The 19,896-nt window shown below is 48.6% G+C and overlaps 1 long non-coding RNA gene across 1 annotated transcript in view; it reads right to left on the reverse strand.

Moving 5' to 3' along the window:
* LOC106018619 (uncharacterized) overlaps positions 1–17,644 on the reverse strand; it is a 28,347-nt gene extending 10,703 nt beyond the window's left edge. The window contains exon 1 of the long non-coding RNA XR_003492459.3: positions 17,554–17,644. This is a non-coding gene — a long non-coding RNA (uncharacterized lncRNA). The remainder of the gene's footprint in view (positions 1–17,553) is intronic.
* Between the last annotated feature and the right edge of the window lie 2,252 nt (positions 17,645–19,896).

Here is a 19,896-nt window from a genome sequence, read left to right on the forward strand (position 1 = left end):
GAGTCCCTGCCTGGGGCTCCCTGGGGGGCGAGGACAGGCACCTCCAGACCCTCGCTGTTTTTTTTAAACAAAGCTCTTATTTTATGCGACATTATTCTGTTTTAGTCAAACATAAGCTCAGAACAAGTCTGTCTGATTGAATTGCATGTGTACTATTTAGCAGGCTAGGCTAGATTATCAGATAGTGCCTTCAGGCTTAAAATTATTCACATAATCTATGGAAAAATGTAATGGAAGATATCCGTTCTTCAGTTTTGCTTTCACAAGCTTAGACGAGGATTTCTTGATGGCAAGGAGATAAGGAACTGGTTAACTATTCCATAAGGATGAAGGCTTTTAGTGCCTTTATAAACTAGATGCCATCTAAAATGCGCTTCATTATTAAATGAACATTTCTCAATATTTTCTGGAAAGTTTTCAAATCTACAGTTCTTCTTTTAACTTTTTGTTTCACATGTGTTCATTGGACTATCAAAATGGAAAATGCGAGTTTCATCTGGAAACTGTTGAAAATGGACATACAGTTATGAAACTTAAAAAAAAAAATTAAATGAAAAATGCAATGAAACCAACCATACTGCAAATAGCTTTCACTCTGACAGACTGAAAGAAACATCAGCCCAGCAGATCCTGAATTAGACTTAGAGTCCTAAAAATAAATAAAATCAATAAAATCTTACAGTGTTCCACCTGCACCAGTGGCGATCACCGCTGCCAGCAGCAGCGCTGTCAGCCTCACTTAGGGCTTCGGAGGAGACCGTCAGCCCACTACGAGCCACGAGCTCCGAGCACTGCGCATGTTCGTGCAGTCCTGAGAGGCTCTTTTCCAGCTCTGCCCTGAATTAAACAAACACAGCGCTCCTCCAGCTGAGCTGGGACTAATGATGCAGTACATTAGTGAGGCTTTGCCAGTTTTACCATGTATCTAGATTATTCATGCAAATCCCCCAAATGCTTTTGCAGCATAAGCAAGGGTCCCATTGCCGCAGAGAAGCCTGTTCTTGGTTACTTGGCAGCTCTTCCCGTGCCTGGTGCTTTTTGTATTGTAAGAAATCCCCTGTGGGGTAAAGCAAAAACTCAGCTGTCTTTCATTATTTGCAACTGGCTGCTCACATTTTTGGCTCCGGTGGCAGCTGCTGTTTTTCAGCTCCGCAGAGCTGCTCGCGTTCCCCTCCATCACTTCGTGCCTTACTTCCAAGCAGCAGCTCCTCACGCTGCTCGGGCAGGCACTGGATTGCCCAGCACCCATTGTGAGCCCATCCCAACTCTGCTCCCACCACAAATCCTGGGGCCTTACATACCCAGGAAAACCATGCAGCACGGTAGGTCCAGCTTCTGGTGACACCGATAAAGCACAAACCCCACCACTTGCCCTTTGCTCCTGGCACAAGTCACCCAAATCCAGCCCCTGGTGGTTTTCCCTTCACTCCCAGCCTCTCTACAGGCACAGGAGCTCAGCTGAGCTCACCTGTGGCCAAAATCCTCCTGTGTTCACACCCCAATACCCCCAGGGATTTTGGGGTGCTATGAGAGGAGTCAAGGTGCAGCCAGGGAAGAGAGAGCTGGTTGTGGAGGGGCTTCCCACAGCCAGCAGGACCCAGAGGGGCAGCCGATGGAAATGAGTGGGTTTATTTATACTTGTAAACAAGGGTGTCCATTCTGAGAGCAAATTGGAGCAACAGCCAGTAACTGATAGTAATTTCCAGTAATTAAATACTAATTAATTGATTTAGAGAGAGATGCACTTGCTTTATATATGGCATTTTTATTAAGTAACTAAGGTTTACTAAGTAATTTCCAAGGCATATTTATTAGCATTGCTTAAATCTCAGTAAACAAGTTATTTTTGTTTTCATTGTGGGAATAATTAAGAATTACTGTGTATTTTATGCAAGAGAATTTCCATCCTGGGCTGCTCTTCACGAGCATCTCTCCCTCCCTCTACCCTGTGCTGAAGCCCACGGGGCAGCCCCCATAGTGCCAATCCATAGGGATGTTACCCAGTTTCTTCTGCCCTTAGGAGAGCACGGTGCTCACAGTCCTCTTGCCCTGCAGCCAGGCAGCACCTCCAGGCACTGCTTGGTTCCTGACCCCACTCCCCAGGCTCATCCTCATGGGGGTGGCACGGCACAGTGTGTACCACCATTCTCAGAGGTCCCTGACATCGAGTCCTTACTTTATTTCCCATTTTCCTCCCAGAGAACGACAGCTCTCAGTCAGCACTGACAGCACAGCGTAAGGACCTCTCACGCTGCTTTCCCCAGGACCACACGCCACGGTCCTGCCCCAAGCACTGGCAGAAGCACTGCTGGTGGAGCAGCCGCCCCCCGCGTCCCTCTGCACCACCCATCACCTCCCCAGTGCGCAAAGAAAATCTGAAGGAATTTTTTTTTTGGTCTCACGATTAAAAAATTGGCTCTGCAATGCTTTATGCATGCATCTGTTATGCTAAAATAACCATCCTTCCTAACCATGCCCACCTGCTGTCTTTTTCAATTTTAAGTATTTCTAAGTAGCAATCAAATCAGTATAATTTGTTCTTTATCTCAGAAAAACCATTGTGAAAGAAAAATGTGACCATTATGTTACATCAGGGAAAAATACAAGCCCTTTATTTTCAGCCTTCTCTATATTCTATCAGATCTCACAGTCGTCATTATGCCAGTTGTATTTAATATTGCTCAAATGAACAGAGCTTTCTTTAATCACCACAACCTCCCTCTCTTCCCTTAACCCACCCCTCCCCAAGGTTAAGACTTTTTTTTTTTTTTTTTTTTTAAATTCAAATACATAAATACTCCTATTACGAATATGTTAAGGGTTTCCAGGAGACAGCTCTGTGGATTTGTTTCAGGAGCTCGCTATCAGTAGCATTAACATCAGTTGCTATTGTGTGAGGATCAAGTCGCTGGATCCTAGAAGAAGTAGGATGCACCAGACGTAACCACCACCCACCGGCTGTTCTAGAGAGATCAAAATAAAGCTAGGCAAATATTGACTTTATAATCAATTTCAAGATTAGGACTGACTGCTGAAATGCACCAAGCTTGATGTAAAAACATTCAATTCCATAACTTTCAATAAAGTCTGCAAATTAGAGGTCAACGATAAATTATTATTTATAGACTTGGTGCAAACATAAGGACTGCGAGTCCATTATAGCTTAGATTAATGCTTTTACATAAATGCTGTTTGCAATGCAAGCATCAGGGCAGGCTTTAGGAAGACATTTCTTTGATTTAACTAATGGGGCAGTGGAACCTTTCATCCATAAAAGAACTACTCACACATGGAACAGAGTAGATAATTTTCAACAATCCAATTTTTTTCATGTTTTTCAGCCCAACGGATAACCCCGTGCTTATTTAGATTTCTTTCAGTTTATTGATTATTCAAACATCTTCCACTTCCTCAGCATCTCTGCAGATTGACTGTAAGTACGCTGATCTCCAGGAGCGCTGCTTTTTGGCAAGAGTCCAGCGATGCTGCGCTGAAGCTGAGCCCCCGATTTCCTCCCTTGCTTGGCAGGAGCCCTCCCAGACCAGGCGACAGGTCTGACACGTGTGGGCACGATGCAGCTGGAGCCAGCGTCTGGAGAGCAGACAGCAAGATGGGAAAAATCTGTCCTGCCCTCTGTGCAATACGTGTGTACCAGGCTGTTTCACCTCCTGGACTTAAAGCCGTGTGCCTCACGGTGCCTAGCGGCACGCTGCAGTCTGATGAAGCACGGAGAAGGTTGGCATGACGCTCCCCCCTCAGGTTAATCATAACTCTTCTTTTCTGCCCCAAACTCCCCCCTTTGCAGACGTGACAGAGCTGGTGACAGCCCAGATCTTGGCAGAGCTGGGGGACAACTCAATTCCCAAGGCTCCTTCCAGTGGGCACCCCTACCAGCCTGCAACAATAATAGACCGACACTGATGCAGGGCTTGGAGTTTCAGTACCTCAGCCCATTAAATCCCCTACACATGGAGGCTCGATCCTCGCTCCGTGCTCCCCTCCCACTGCAGACCCATCTGCGATGGTGCTGGCACAGCACATCCCATTCCCCCCTCAGGCAAACGCAGGCTTGTTCACACTGACCGGGGCTGCTGCGCTAGGACACAATCATCCCTCAAGCCCTCTCGGATCCATACAGAACAAGCAAAGATTTGCTCAGCCAGCTAACCAGTTCAGTGTCTTCCCTTTGGAAGAGGTAAGAAAAGGGGGAGTGCAATTAGATACGCTGTCTACCAAGGCAATTCCAGCTGATTTGCTATTTTTGCTCTTTTAAATGTTAAGTAGCTTTGAGAGAAGCTGCAATAGCTGTGGAAAGAGTTACTGCAGCTTTCCTGTAAAGGTTACCAGACTTTTCTTGCCCACAGCGTGGGCAGCCTGCTAGGGTGGTGGCCACCTCTCGAGGCGGGTCTAATCTGTGCCATCCCAGCAGATGGTTTTACAGCATCCCAGCACAGGGGTCTCCAAGGAACTGGATCTTGGAGAAACTTCTCCTCCAGCCTAAAGACCTCAGAGCAGCATCAGTAAGGATATGTTCTTGCCAGGCGGGAGTACAGCCCCTCCAAGCCAGAAACAAAGCAGTCACTACCCAAGCTGCCTCAGAGAACAACTGCACCCCTTATCTGCATATCCACCACACTAAAAATACATTACCGTCCTTCCCTTCCCTTCTCTCCCCAGTGCCAATTCTAAAAATAAAAGCTGTTTTCTGGAAAATCCCCCATTATAAAAAGCTCCTCTCTCTCAGGAACACAATGTTATCGCCCTTTAAGTGAGCTGTGAGCACATCTTCAATAGATGAGAAGAATGGCACACAAGGTTCAGATCATTAAACAGTAATCCAGGGCTGGGGGGTCAAGCATTTCTATTTAACAATGTGCTCCAGTTGCCAGCTCTTTAGTCCACTGAGAGATCAGTGCAAACTCCACTTCTGAAGGCAGAGATGTTTTGCTGGTAGTCCTGCTTCCCTCCACAGCACTCACACCAGCCCTGCAACATACTGTGCCCCTCTGAGCAGCTGCTGGAGAAAAACTCCACTATTTTCCTTTGCTCATGTTTCGAAAAACATTACCTTTGGCTTTGGCTGTGGAGGGGTGCATTTCAGCCTGCTCCAGCTCTGCTTGGTTTGGAGTCAAAAGAGACGTGGAGAGCAACCGCTCATCCCAAAGCCTGACATTTTGGCCCACCCAAAGCAGAGAGATGCTTTCTGCAGCACAAAACACCCGTGTCTGAACCCAGACTCACTTCAGGAAACATCACCTCAGTCCAGAGGTTTCCAAATCTGAACTCAGACCTTGTTTGTCTCTGAGGCTGCTGAAGCAGACAACTTTGGCGTTTTGTCCCTGCAATTGCCATGCGCAACACTGCTGCTGGCTGAAATCAGGGGGGTATTTCTGCATGACAGCAGGAGGGCTTCGACCCCCCCAGCACACAGCAGCAAGCACGTGAGCAGCAACGAGAGGACAGAGATCATGTTTTATTCAGTTCCTTGCTAATTCCTTCCCTAATCTTCCTTCCAAGCGTGAGGTGCTTTTTACAAAGTAGATGGCAGCTTGATTCATACATCGGTGTTTATATATTACAGACATCTATCCCGAGAGTGGCAGAAGGCCTAGACCTCTGCTGAGGCTAGCAGCTCCTGGCCTCACCCCTTTCCCACACAATGCTGTTCAAGGCCACAGAAATGACCAGCAGGTAGCCCAGAACAAGCCTTCCCCCCTCCTCCTTTTATTTTTTCCCCTTCAAACTCAGCTGCAGCAGAGCACTGCTCCCCGAGCAGACCCCTGGGAGCGGCAGTGAACGCAGCCGAGCCCCCGCCGCCAGCAATCGCAGCCGCTGCCATATGGAGGCGAGCTGCTGATCCACTGTGCCTGGTGCTGCGCCATTGGCAGCGGCTGCTGCCCAGCGCTGCTCACATCTCCCTGCCAGTTCTGCAGCTTGGTACAGCAAAATGAAAACCCTGAACTCCCCAGCCCCTCCAGTAGCACTTTGTGCCTGGACGATGCTGGTGCAGGGCATCAGGAGGGCCAGTTCAATGTCCTCGGCATCGCAGACCCTCTATGGCTCAAAGCAAACCACTTAATTCCTCTGCACCTCTGCTAAGCACAGCAAGGGGAATAACGTTCCTAATTGTTTTTTAAACTGCAAGCTTTTGGACAGGACAGTCCTACTGATCCATGTGCAGACAGCAGTGTAGCTCTGACCAAATGTTGGTCCCGTTAAGGTTGCCTGAACACTAACCACGTCTGAGGCCTCTTTCAATGCACAGGGCTGTGAAATCGTGGATCAGGAAGCTTCCCAGATACATTTGTACCATCAGCTGCCGGGTGACTCAGCACGCAGCCCAAATTCAGCAGGCTAACCTTTGTCACGGACAGAGGGGCTGCTTCTCTCTGCTCTGCCTGCCGCCGCTAATCCCACCAAGCCAGGCTGGTTCTTCGTGGCGCGGAAGAGAAATTAAGCCTGTGTTAGCCGTGACTAACGCCCCATGTCAGGGAGCTGCACAGCAATCCGCTGGCTGCTTTGGCTTCCTATCCCAACACGTCTTTCGCACATGTTCTCACATCCAGCTCAGCTACACTTAGCAGATTCTAGTTTCCATAAATAAAAATTAAACAAACACTTAACGAGCGTCATGCATATTAATACCCTCCAGGTGAAGGTTAGCATGAGCTGTGATTGTAGCAAATCCGCATTTGATTAGATTGACTTGAAAACAGGGGAGATAAACAACTCACAAAAGCCTAAAAATTATAGTAATTTATTCTTTTGACCTCTGCAAGTTTCCAGATTTATGCAACTTCAGCCTCCTTCATACAACAGGATTTTTTCCTACTCAGTGTGCTTCAAAGAAGCAGGTGCTGGCATATTAAAAGTGACTATTCCCCTCGCCTCTCGAATTGCTAACCACATGTACAGTATGGCATCTGTATAACAAGTTGGTGCTTTTGACTCAGCCGTCTAATAAAAAGCTCCTCGTGAAAGCGAGAGACTCGTTACCAGTTCCTCCTCTGAGTCCCGGGCGAGAATCCGAAGCTGTTGGATGAGCAGGAGGTGTCAGGGACGGGAGTACCTGGAATCTGACACTAGAGCTGCCTTCTTAACAAATTAGCTGGGTTTATTTTTAACTGGCAGCTGAAGGCTGCCGCAGCACTGCTGGGGAGCACGCTCAGCGCCGCGCGATGGAGCTGGCTTGGGAAGTCGCAGCAGGAGAGCCCCAGCTCTCGCTCTGGATGAGCCCCTAATTTAAAATAATGTGAATGCTGCAATTATCTGCGGGGCTGACAAGGCGGCAGCCTCGGGATGGACCGCGGGGAAGCGTGGGCAGATCGGCACATGCACCGGGAAAGTTGCAGCAGCTGCGATCTGCATTTACTGTCTAAAACTTGGGCATCTGGCTGCTGCTGGGTCCTGGGCGCAGACCGGGGTGCTCAGCCAGTGCCTCACAACCATGGTCTGAAGGGGGCTGCAAGGCAAACAAGGGGCAGGTCGGCCTGCCTGCCCGCAGGCTGGGCATTTGCACCCAAACCAATGGTCTAAGCCAACTTTTTTAATTAACAGAGAAACGCCCATGTTGTATTTTAGATGCCTACATTGAAACAAGGTGATTTGCACCCTGAAAACATCCCTTTCTCCTCACTCCCATGGTAATGTCATCTGGACAGCACGTTCAGACGTAGGTCTGTATTTTGTGCACCTCTAACCCCTTGGCCCAAAGAGCTTCCATCCCCACAAGGCACACACGATGCTGGCTGCATAGTCACAGGAAGGATCATGTCCACATCTGTTCCAGGTTATTATTATTATTTTTAAATGAGCTACAGAATTCGTGAGGCTGAAACAGTGGTTGGTAGGGAGCCTTGCTTTCAGGGACCAAGACCTCTTTAGAGTTTAGGTAAAGCCTGCCCATTTGGCATTCCCAGTGTTAATTCATTCTGCCCTCCCCCCTGAAAAGGGGACAGTCTCTAACAAGTGCACACCTTTTGGACACCTTCCTATAACCCAGCCTGCCCGTTTAGGGCAGCTCAGCCCAACTGCACACCTGGAGTGGTGCAGATATTTCACGAGACTTCTCTCTCTATGGACAAAGAGCCCTCAGGGTGTTACCTGAGTCTTTATCCAGCACAGCAGCCATTAATTCTAATATTCCTGCTCAGTCCCGAGCCAAAAGGACTTTCCCTCCATGGATCAATAGTCAACAGCTGGTTAATAAATACTAATAAAGGCAACCTGGAAGCATCTAACCTGCAGCTTGAAGTTCTCCATGGGGTCCCTACTCTGCTGCTCAGCAAAAGGTGCAATCACTGTAGGAACACCGGTAACATTTTCAAATAGATGGGCAATTATTATTCATTCATTTCCTGTTTATGGTGACAATGTTAATCACAGCGGTCTCTGGGAGAAGGATGCTAATGAAGATGTGATGCGGGCAGCGCAGTCCTAAGCAAATTCCACAGCCATTTCTCAATTCATTAGCATCCTGTCATTCTGAGGGGCAGCCGCAGAGACCCGTGTTCCCACCTTTCACCAAAACATGACAGGATAATAAAGCAACGCTATTTTCAGTCCTGGGGAAAAGCTGAAAGCACTCCTTAAGCTCAGTGGTTGTTACAACAAGTCCCTAAAACAGAAAACAAAACACCAGAACAAAACCCAGGCACCCAAACGAGCATCAACAAAACCAGAACTGTGAAACAAACCCAAGCGGCTCAGCCTGGACAGCTGCACGAGTCCTGCCCCAGCTGGAGGGCAGGGAAGGGTTTTCCCCATTCCCAAGCCAGATGGGAGAACTGATCTCGTTCCCCTCTATTTTACACTCCTACTTGCATAGAAGAGGCCTCGCAGGCCCACACCCCGGTGCAAAGCTCAGCTATAGCTGTGGTGATGAACGAGCGATTGCACAGAACAAGCCTGCAAAATCTGCGTGGGTGTCCAAGCAAAGGACAAATCCTGGAGGCTGACATCTGGGACAGCTCATGGCAGCAGCTGATGCCCTTGCACCATCAAAAACTCTTTATTCATCAGGAAAGACAGAGAAAAGAGAACAGGCAGCAATTCGTAACAGGAGAACCTTCAACCTGCCAAGGGGATCTATCCTGCATGGCATTTCAGTATTTTCTATTAGCTACCCTACATAGCTAGCTACAAAGAAAATATGATCAAACGTCTTTTTTTTTTTTTTTAATAAAAAAATAAAAAATTAGTGCCTGATAAAATATTCCATGTCTCAGGAACTTTCTGAGGGATCAGAAACACTTAGCATTTTTACTTTATTTAAAAGGAAAAAAACAAAGAAACCCTATAATAAAAATTAATACCAATGCTTCCATTTTTGTGTTTTATAAAAACTAAGTGCTTTAATACAGTTGACACCTCAGCCACAAAGGTTACGTGCGTTAACAGTTCTCGGAGGACACTGGTCGCTCTCCCTTGACCATGCAGAAGGGAATGCTTCCTGCTGTAGGTGTTCCCCATCATGCCTGACGAATGCCACCTTTTAAATACAGCAGATTTACTCCAGCAGCTTGACATAATAAACATGCCCATTTCAATGCCGAATTCAGAGCTGGCAATAGCAACGTATTTTCAGAAAAGATGGAGCATTTCATAACCAGCTTTTAGGTTAGAAAATACGGTCCTCCAAATGATTTTAGAGCCTGCAGAGTTAATGTGATAATAGATACTCGCTTTTTTTTTTTTTTTTTTGACTTAATAGCAAGCATCCTGCTTTGCTGTGTTCAGATTTCTATACTATTTAGATCATCATATCTAAACTCAACTTCTATATCCTGATCGGTTGCCATATGTTACCAGCAAATAGTCAGATGAGCCTTGGAAACTCATAAAAGTATTTGCTAAATCTATGGGGATGCATTTTTTTGCTGATTTCCATTCTCTTGACAGTGGTTTCATCTTCCAGCCAGGGAATAACAACAGGACAATACGAGTGATCACAGGCAGATAGCAAACAGCTGGCACAGTTTGTAAAATATACACGATCCACCCGCAAAATTGTTTGTCTGGTGGATACCTATAAAACAAGAAAATAAATGCGTTTACAGATATTTGAAAGGAGTAATCTGATTTCCTGTTTGGGGCTCATTTTCACCTAGCTCTACTGACCCTTTGCAGGTAGAAGGAATGAGTCATTTCTCAATAGCTGCAACAGAACAAAGGTGCACGTATCCCTCCAATGGATTTTTTTTTGAGACTTTCAGAGGCTGCCACAATCAGGAAGATAACAAACATAAGGCCCTTAGAAAGCAGATCAAGCCTGCTAGGGTAATGACACGGGTCAGTATGAACCCATATGTACACCAAGTAGAGTGTTCTCGATAGGAAAATAAATCTTGGTTTTTGCACAGAGAACGACATGCCCACATTTAAAAAGTGTCACCTGCTTTGTGCAAGATGCTCACAAGCTTTAGATTTTGCAGATGCTGGTGCAACAGGGTAGATCGGAGGTCCCTAGCCACAGCATCTTCTAGTTTCCAAAATAAATCATGTTGTTTCTTTCCCTGCTAACGGGTTGAAAAGCTTCCAGCAAAATGTGGTCAGTTTTAAGGGCTCCCTAGCAAAAGGGCAGGCTCAGTGGCAGAGCAAGACAGGAAAGTGCCGGCACTGCCCAGACAGCACTGTGCATCTCTCCCAGAGATCTCACACTTCTATTATTAAATTTCACTCCCTCTCTCTTGGATACAGCCTCGTTTCACTTTCAGCCTCAGCTGCAACACAATATAATTTGAGCTGTGAAAATGCAGTCAGCACATCTAGCTGCTGTTGCCTGAACCATCCATGATTTTGTCAGCTCTCCATGGTTGACAGAGTTTCCTGATGTTAAATAGGTTTTGCAGATGAGTGGGGGCAAGCTACTAGGATAAGAAATCATAAAAGGGAGAGGAAGACAGAGCAAGATGCAGAGTGAGCAAGAAAGCGAGCAGAAAAGGAGTGTGTTCTGTAAGCCAGAGCATCATGAATACATGGCAGTGCAGAGACCTGCATGGAGATGCCATTCCCATACATCAGTGCATAATCTCCCAACACCCAGAGTGATCCAACAAGGATGGATGCAGGAGGAGAACGTTTCCTGAAGTGGTTGCCCCTGCTGTTACAAGAAAAATGCTTTTCCTCTCCTTTCAGCGGGCCTGGCCAGTCCCACTGCAGGTGCAGGGAGACCTTTTCCTGTGCAAGGTGGTCCTTTCAAGCCCCAAAGCAAGGCAGCGATGCAGCTGAGAACTGCAGCTGGAGCCTTTGGTAGCCCCCGCTGGGTTTGGGAAGGGGTCTGCTGGCATGGGACGGGCAGCTGTGCCCACAGGGACGGGCTCACAGCATCAAGGGTGCTGCACAGCTGCTTCCAAGCTTGCTTCACATCAGGGCACATCTAATGTTTGAGAGCAGTGTGTGCTGTTCCAGTAATGCTATATGCAGCCTAGCAAATCACAGCAGCTTTCCAATCTTTATATTTTTTCCCTATTCAACCTATGAGGGGGAAAAATATACCAACTGTATTTGATAAGACTTACTTCCCCTAGAGAGGACTGTGGGGAAAAGTATTCTAATGAAGGAACAAACAACTCCCATTCCTTGTTTATCTTCATATTTTAAGCAAGGGTTGAGGAAAATGGAGTAATATTTGGCTGAATTCCCTCTGTCTGTCAGAAACCAACACTTCATAAATATTTAATTGTGCCTATCTATCACCTGCTGGAGTCAGGGAATCATCACTAGCTTATTCAGCGAGCTCAGTAATAAGCATGTGGTAAAGTTTAGCCTTTCTTGATATTACTGCCCCAAGGATCCAAATTGCTCTCAAGAAGCTGGGAATACTGGGGATTTAGGATGTGGGCAGAAATTCAGTTTCAGCAAGTAAAATAAAGCAGACCTGTTCTGCTTTCCTTCAGCACTTCAGGTAGCAATGATCAGACCCTTAAGTGACCAAAACACTTTGCACTAATGCACAAATGTAGTTTTTTAATTTGTCCCCAGAGTTTTCGGGTGCTTCTGTGTTTTCATCTAGTCACCCCATCAGTGCTGTCTGTTTCACACACGAGGAGACCAAGTCATGGGAAGGGAAGACTCCCAGCTGCAGCGTTTCCATGGCAGCCATAAAGTTAACTCAGAGAAGTCTAGATGGATGTTCTGACCTAGGGAGAAATAGTTTTTCTGACCTCTGAGAGACAGGCAGGAGTTTGGAAAGGGGCTGAGGTCGCCCAGATCTCCCTGCCTGCCATCTCAGTTTCTCTAGAGAATTGCCTTCATGCTTTAGTGCACCAAAGGGAGACTTCACAAGGTGACCAGTCCGTTCTCCTCAAATATTATCTGGTTGGCTATGCAGTTTGATATACCTCTGCTCCACCAGCTGTTTTACAGCCTACCTCATTAAAATGCCAGCAGGGAATATGAAGAAACTAATTTTTTCTTTAAGCCCTTCATTCCTAATATAAAACTGGTGAGGATGAAACCTCTCTCCATTTACATCTCTGAAAATTGAGCTGCTGCTTTCATCTGGGCCAAGGCACCACTCAGCAAGTTGTTTGCCTTTCTTCCTCCTGTCTCTGGAGACCTCACCCCGGAGGTCCTCCCGAGCAGATATCACTAAAGCAAGGCCCTCTCACCCACCTGCACCTCCACAAAGTGCAGGGAGGCCACAGCACCCATCGCTGTGCTCCGTGCACCAGGCTGCTTCCTGGCTGCTCACGCAGAGGGGACGAAAGAAAGGATGGTCTCAGCACATCCTCTCCTGCTCTGATGCATGCTCCTCCTTAACACTAAAAAAAAATTAAAAAAAATCTCACTGCCCCCATCCTCCTCCTGCGAAGCAAAGCTGTACAATGGCTCGGGTTGTTTTTGATGTACTTTAAAAGGCCATACACTTACATTTAATTAAAAGTATCTACATAGGAATGAAATTAATTAATTCTCCTTCTACCCAAGAGCCCTCTCATTGTGTTCACTTAAATGAGGTTTTTAAATGTTGTCTCTGCCATATCTGGACTAGTTCTCTCCAGACAACACTTGGGCCATTATTTGAGCTCATGCTATGCCACCCAGGCTCTCTTAAAAGAAAACAAAGTGTGTAGGGCCATCCCACGGTCTGCTCCGGAGGATACTGAGCACGAAGCTTAGAACACAAATGAATCGAGTTTGGGAGATCTGAGATGCACAAAGAGGATCTGCTCAGCCCACCCGCAGCCCTTGTAGCCTGGGATGCTGACAGCCTCCGCTCACCACACGCAGCCCGAAATGCTTGACCCGCTGTCGGCACAAACAAGAGGACGCCGCGCGTTTGAAGCTTTGCGAGGTCAGAAGGCTGCAGCAAGCGGGCGTGCTGAGGATGAAGACCTGATGTGCAAGGAGAGAGCTGCAAAAGGCTTCAAAGCCCGGCGCGAAGCCCTGCAGGGGAAGTGCTGCAGCCGAGACAGGGCTGCGCTGCCCCGCGGGAGAGATCAGGATCGGTGCGAGGAGCCCTGCAGGGGTGCTGAGGCTGCATCCAGCTGCCAACCAGTGCCTTCACCCCAGCCCCGGCCGCTAAATGCGATGCAAATCAGTAACTCAACAGCCTGGAAAACACCCGCTCTTCAAACTGCCATTTTTCTGCGATGCCTGTCCATTTCTCCACGCAGGTCAATCGCAAAGACTTTCAACAGTGACAGCTGACAGGAGAACTTAGCATTTAACCCTCCGAAATGAAAGGAAAGGAACAAAGCAGAAGAACAAGCTCTCCACATTTGGACAGGGAGGATGCAGAGAGGTGACCTAAAACAGCGCTACAGGAACGGACCCGGCTATTACACACGAGGGGTAACACACCGCTTCTTCAAGCCCTTGCTCTTCTTTGTGTCCAACTTTTCACCTGGCAGAGGAAATATATTCCTTCTAATTTAATTTCAGGTCGAGACCAGGGCACGCTGCACTCCTGGGCAAGCACTGCTTCCCGTGGACACCAAAGTGGGAAGAAAGTTATCTGTGTTACTGCCAGCAGCGAGGCAGGGGTTAGCCCCCAGCAGGAGCAGTCCCAGGGCTTGCCTTACTATTTGTGGCACCCAGCCCGGGGCAGTTTTCCCAGCGGGGCACTGCAGATGGAGAGAGTGAAGGCAGCAGAGGGGAAACCCCCCCGGCACCACAGTAGCTCAGAGCCACCCCAAGGCAGAGCTGCTGGCGAGCTGCAGAGCCCACAGAAGACCAGAGCCAGGCGTGGAGTGCTTTGCCTTGGGTTCAGTAATAAAAGCACAAGTCCACGGGTTACCAGGGGATCAGGAGAAAGGAAGAAATACCCCACAAATGGCACACCAGAACCACCTCCAGCTCGTCCGCCTTCAGGCAGCAGCACTGAGCCACCTGCATAAGCTGTGCTATGATTTACGCCGTGCCTGAAGCCATGTAAAACTGATGTCCTGATGTCTCTCTGCTCTGACTTGGGTGTTTAGGAACCACAGAAGATGAGATGAATAGGGAGTGCGTTATGGTGTGACCTGCTCCTGCAAAGCCTTGCAGGGAAAGGGTCGTGGATGCCACCAAGTCCCACCTCTCTTCGACGCAACAGCCTTCCCCTTTCCCCTCACCGACTGCTTCATTTATTTCTCTTTTCTTCAAGCTGCCAATCTTCCCATTGATACGTGAGCTCCAGGCTCCTGCAGCCAAAGATTAATTGATGGGGGAACAAGAGATTTCTCCTCCCAAACAATGAGCTTCTCAGGCAGTTTCAACGGTACACCAATTAGGCTATTTACATTTTCAGTTAAATGTAAGTCACCCGGAGATTCCCCGAGGCTCATAAAGGTGATCAGAGTAATCTTCAAGATCTGTGCCAAAAGCAGGGAGCCAAACTTTGTTGGCTGAAAGGAAGGGACTACTCATACCACCGGGTTGTGGCCTGGAGAAACCGTGCACCTGGGTGGCACCCGAGGCAGTCCAGGCAGCCACAACGCCCTGATGGGGCAATACTGCTACTTGCGCACTGGTTGGGTTATATCACAAAGCAAAAAAACACATCTGTAACAGTTACCTGTTCAGAAAACGTCCCATGCTGCCTGGGTTGTACCCACATCCTGTCCTCTCCCCCTCCTTTCATCTCCCACAGCACCCGGCCGGGCTGTGTGCCTTGCAGAAGACGCCCCCCACTCGGACCTGTGCCCACGGGTGGGTGCCTGTGGCACTGCTGCGACCTTGCTGGGGAGCCCCACTCCTCCTTGCAGGCAATCGCACGGCTCCCCCAGGCTGCTCCCGTTTTAAAACAACACATTTGCATCACGCTTCCAGAGGCAGTTTATATTTCACCTGAGTTTCCGATGATAAATCCTTATCAAGAACGCCCATGGCAAGTCTATGGTGACTTTGTTCATTCTTATTAGCTCTGCGCAGATTAGCTCTTCACAGCGCTTAGCCAGTTTATACAGATTTCTGATAAATGTTTTGACAGATTTTCCTGACTTTGGGAAAAAAAAATATGGGGGGAGGGAGAATCTTTGCCTTTCCACACTTCAGATACTGTTAATACATGAAATATTCATTGCCTTTCTACAGTGCACGGTCTACAAACCAGTAAACACTTCTACATCCCCAATTCATAATCATTCCTTCCAAGTCCCTATGCTTGTAGCAGCCTCTGGGTCTTGCTTCATCCCCCGAGCTGCCGACCCACAGGGCAACAAGTCCTCTGTAGGATGTTTCTCCGTGCGCTCTTCTTGGAGTTCCTTTGCACTCCAAGAACCAGAGGCTATTGGGGGGATCCTAAAAACAGATCTTGGATGTCTAGGGAACACTTTTCTCCTTCAAATTTACATCTCTGCAGCACCTCTAGTAAATTCTGTAGACCCTTGTTACCTTTAGTGCTGTCTCTCCCCCGTAATACTGATCTTTTATTCAGCTGAATTCTAAGTGAAAGCTTTTTACATAGTGAAGATGACAATGAGAGCACTGGGTATTTCACCTTGGAGTCAGATATTGGGACTTTCAAAGCTCTGAACTTTTTTTTTTTTTTTTTTTGGAAACCCAGAATCCTTGCCTGCCACCCACAGGCTCATACTGGACAAGACCCCCACTCCAGACAGGCTGGAGGAAGCCGTGGCTGTACTGATAGCGATGTGGGTTTTTGAGTTAAAGCTTCTCTGATATCCTAATCTTTCACTGCAAAAAACATGGTTATGCAAATAGAGGAGTGTCACAGCCTGACCCAGGCCATGGATTGCAATCTTCCTGTCCTCTCCTGATACTGTGGCTGAGGATGGAAATTTCCAACATCCCCTTCATGCAACCATTTACTTTCTGCCAGATTTATCTTCCTGCTATTAGCCTTCAGAGCTCTGATTTGTTTGCCTGTCATTTGGACAAATGTTGACGGGCAGAAACAAGCAGGACTTTTTTTTTCTACCCCTCCCTTCCCCCCCCCTCCAGATTCCAGCTCCAGCAAGAACATCAAGAAAAAAGGATGAACAAGTGACCCATAAAATAAATACAAGGCTTACAGTTTCTGATAAAGATTAAATATTGTAGGAGTCATTTCAAATGACTAGATAAAAGCCAGGGGAAGGAAAAGCCTTAGACCTCGACAGAATAGGGGAAAAAAAATAAAAACACATACAGAAAAAGATGCCTTTTAAGCTTTATGTGGTGTTTGATAACCTGAATAAGTTTTGCTCCAAGCAGACCAGCCTCGCAACTGCATCTCAAATATGTCCCTGAGAAATCTTGGGGGAAAAAAATTAAAAAAAAATCAAGAAGCTGAACACTAACATGGTATTATGCTGACCTGGGAGATGTCAGCTTTCTGCCTACTCAGCTGCAGCCTAGAGATAACCCACAGCTCCTCTGAACTCAAGCAGCATCCCCAGCACCCGCAGACCATGGGGGACTCTGAGCCAGGCCTGCCATCAGGCTGTTTCGCTCACCTATGCATAAACAAGAAGGCAGTGCTTGAGAGGAGGAAATCCATGTTACAGATCATCTCTCTGCTCCCAAACCAGCCAAGAGCTCTGCATGAGAGGGGCTGGGACACCCCCAGGCTGCTGGAGGATCGCCTGTACTGCTGCAGGTGCTGCTGTGAGGCTGCCACACAGTTTCAGGCAACCTCTTTATGCTAAGGCAAGATGAGAGTGCTCATCCTGCTTGACCATAGGAGCATGTACAGAACATACTAGACACATTGCTAAAATATTCTTTTATGTCCAGGTTAGAGAATTCTGGTTTAGAGAGCATTTTGTCCCACACTGTCTGGAGCAGGCATCCTTGCTCTTCCTAGTCCCCACCTGCAACTCACTTCAGCTAACCATGAGTTTTGACAAGACACCTATAGACAAATAACTGTAATTTGTAAGTGCTACAAGCGGGCTGAGTTAGATGGGTGTGAACGCATTCATTTCTGTGGCTCTGTGTACTAAACAAGCCTTTCAAACCTCGCAGCCTTTTGACCAACGTGCCCACTACAACGAAGCTGAATGCGAGCGTGCTACTCAGACAACACCCACCACACGTAAAACGCAGATTTCGCAGTAAAACCATGGCAATACCCACAGCCCCTGAGGAAGGCACATCCAGATGCGCCCCCAAAGCCCCCCTTACCTGCAGAGCAGTCCCAAACAGCCACACCACCAGCCCCTGCAGAGGGCATTAACACCCACAGCTGGCAGCAGGCACGCAGGCTGGTGCTGAGTGCTCTCAGATGGGGCAGAGAAGTGGCCGCAGCTGGGAGCACAGGTGGGGTGGGAGGGCAGTGCCCAGCATCCCCAGTATGCTGGGGGCTGCCAGTTACAGCAGTGACACTGGGTTGCTCGGGTTGAGTGGGGATGATGGTGGGGCACAGAGGAAGAGCAGTCAGGGGCTGCCAGGGCTGGGGTGGGGGCTCCTGGGGACAGGTTCTGCCTGAGCAGCCTTGGAAGGGTCAGAGCGAGTCTGGGCGCTTGGGAACAAACCCACGAGGTTTGGTGAAACCATCCCCACCTCCTGCCTTGCTGTGGGCTGAAGGAGGCTTCGTGCCAGTGCTGGCAGCATGGCCCAGGCACCGCACGCCTGCTCCAGCCAGCCGAGGGCTGGGGAGCCTGCTCTTGGCACAGGGGAAAGCCTTGCTTGACAGCAGCCTGCTGGCTGTGGTGTGAGCAAAGCAGGTAGTCTCCCAAAGCACCAAGGTGTTTGCCTGGACAACGACGCTGCGAAGTCTCTGCCCTCCGGTAAGCTTCTCTCCCCCTCCCTCTCTCCGAAGGATCAGGTGCAGTCGGGTCTCTCCATCCAAGCAGACAAGCAATTGGGCAAACACAAGGCAGAGAGTTAAAACGGCGGCACAGAGAGAATTGGAGCTGCACTCGGCAGCAAATTAGACATTTAAAAACTGAGGAGAGTGACTGCTGAAGATTAAATGCATTATAGATTTGCTGGAGGAGAGGCGAGTGAAAGAAAAGGTGGATCATTGACACCCCTCAGGCACCAGGCTGAAGATTTGTTTACGTACCAGTGTGTAATCAAGTAGGAATGAATGCAAGACACGGGGCCTTAATTTTTCATTTGCAATCAAGGCCACGTACACCTTTTCTTAGTCACAGAAAAACACTGCCACTCTCCTTGCTCCTTCTTAACAGCAGCATTACCCAGAGCAGGGAAAATCAGCCAGGCGTGGGGGGCCGGTTATGCCCCAGGGCAGCTGCAGGGGCTGCAGCCTGGGCATGGGGGGGTGGGATGTGGCTGGAGGTGTTCTCCTGCTTTCTGACACCAAAAAAATCCCAGCTGACACAAAGTCTCACATGTGAAGCGTGGCTCTGCTAGACTTGTTGAAAGGACTCCGGTAAGTGTTGATGCCAGGGTCCGGGCTGGGAGGTGTAGAACAGCCTGAAACATGCGAAAGCTGGATCATGACATTGGTAAGAGGTACGTTGGAAGAAACAGAAGGAGATTGGACACCAGCTTTTGCTATAATTGTAGGGATGCGCCCTCAGCTCCTGAGGCTGCCTCTGAGATAAGTGGCTGAGCAGCTCCTGTTTCTTATGAATGAGGCAAAATACCTGGACCTGTCTTTATGTAGTGATAACAGCAGCACTCATGTTGCCTGCTGCTGAAGTCATTCAGATGACCAAGAATCAGGATTCAGAGGTTTCACTGATCTCAAAATAGAAAGGCCTGGGAAGACTCAGAAAAAGACTCCCAAACCTCTTGGAGTGTCCTTTAAACCTGCCAGTGGTGAGCTGTGGTCTTCTGCAAGTAGTCTGCTGCTCCTGAAGATCGCTGGCTTTCACAAGGCTGGATGGAGGGGATGGTTCATCTAGAGCAAGGCAAGAGATGCTCCAGGCACCCCATCCCTGCCTGCTGTGCCCACCGAGCACCCTGCCCGAGGCCATCCTGGGGAGCAGAGGGACCAGGGCTGGGGAAGAGAGGATGGAAAATACAAAGCAGCAGAGAGGCGATGGCAGTGGAAAGAGCAAGAATGCAAGGGAGCAGGGAAGGCAGGCGTGTGCAGGACTGCAGGCTGGAGATCACCTTCCCTCCTCATTGCTATTCCTGTGCCGCTGCCATCTCGAGGAGCTGCCGCCAGCCTGCCGGCTCGGCGCAGACACGAGCAGGGCGGCAAGGTGCCGGCCCCGGGGGAGGCTGCCGAGCTGAGTACAGAGGAGAGAGGAGGGCGTGTGATCAAATATTCCTTTTACTCCTGGCAGTCTTCATATCTCGGGTTGCTTGTTTCATGTGCGCTGCTCCAGGTGCTCTCCGCGGGCGAGGTGACACCGGTGCTTGTTGCAGCAAGGAGGCGGTGGCACCAGCTGTATGAGGGGGACAGAGCTGCCGTGCCTGGAGGAAAGGGGACAGCAGCCCTGGGGGAAGTCCTGGTGGGACACTTAACCCAGGGTACCATGGTGGTGGTTGTACACCCCAAATACAAACTGCTCATCAGCAGCCATCAACACCCAGTCACACAGGCAGAGA

Source organism: Anas platyrhynchos, chromosome 25 (genome assembly GCF_047663525.1).
Source record: "Anas platyrhynchos isolate ZD024472 breed Pekin duck chromosome 25, IASCAAS_PekinDuck_T2T, whole genome shotgun sequence".
In the NCBI taxonomy this organism is placed as follows: Eukaryota; Metazoa; Chordata; class Aves; order Anseriformes; family Anatidae; genus Anas; species Anas platyrhynchos.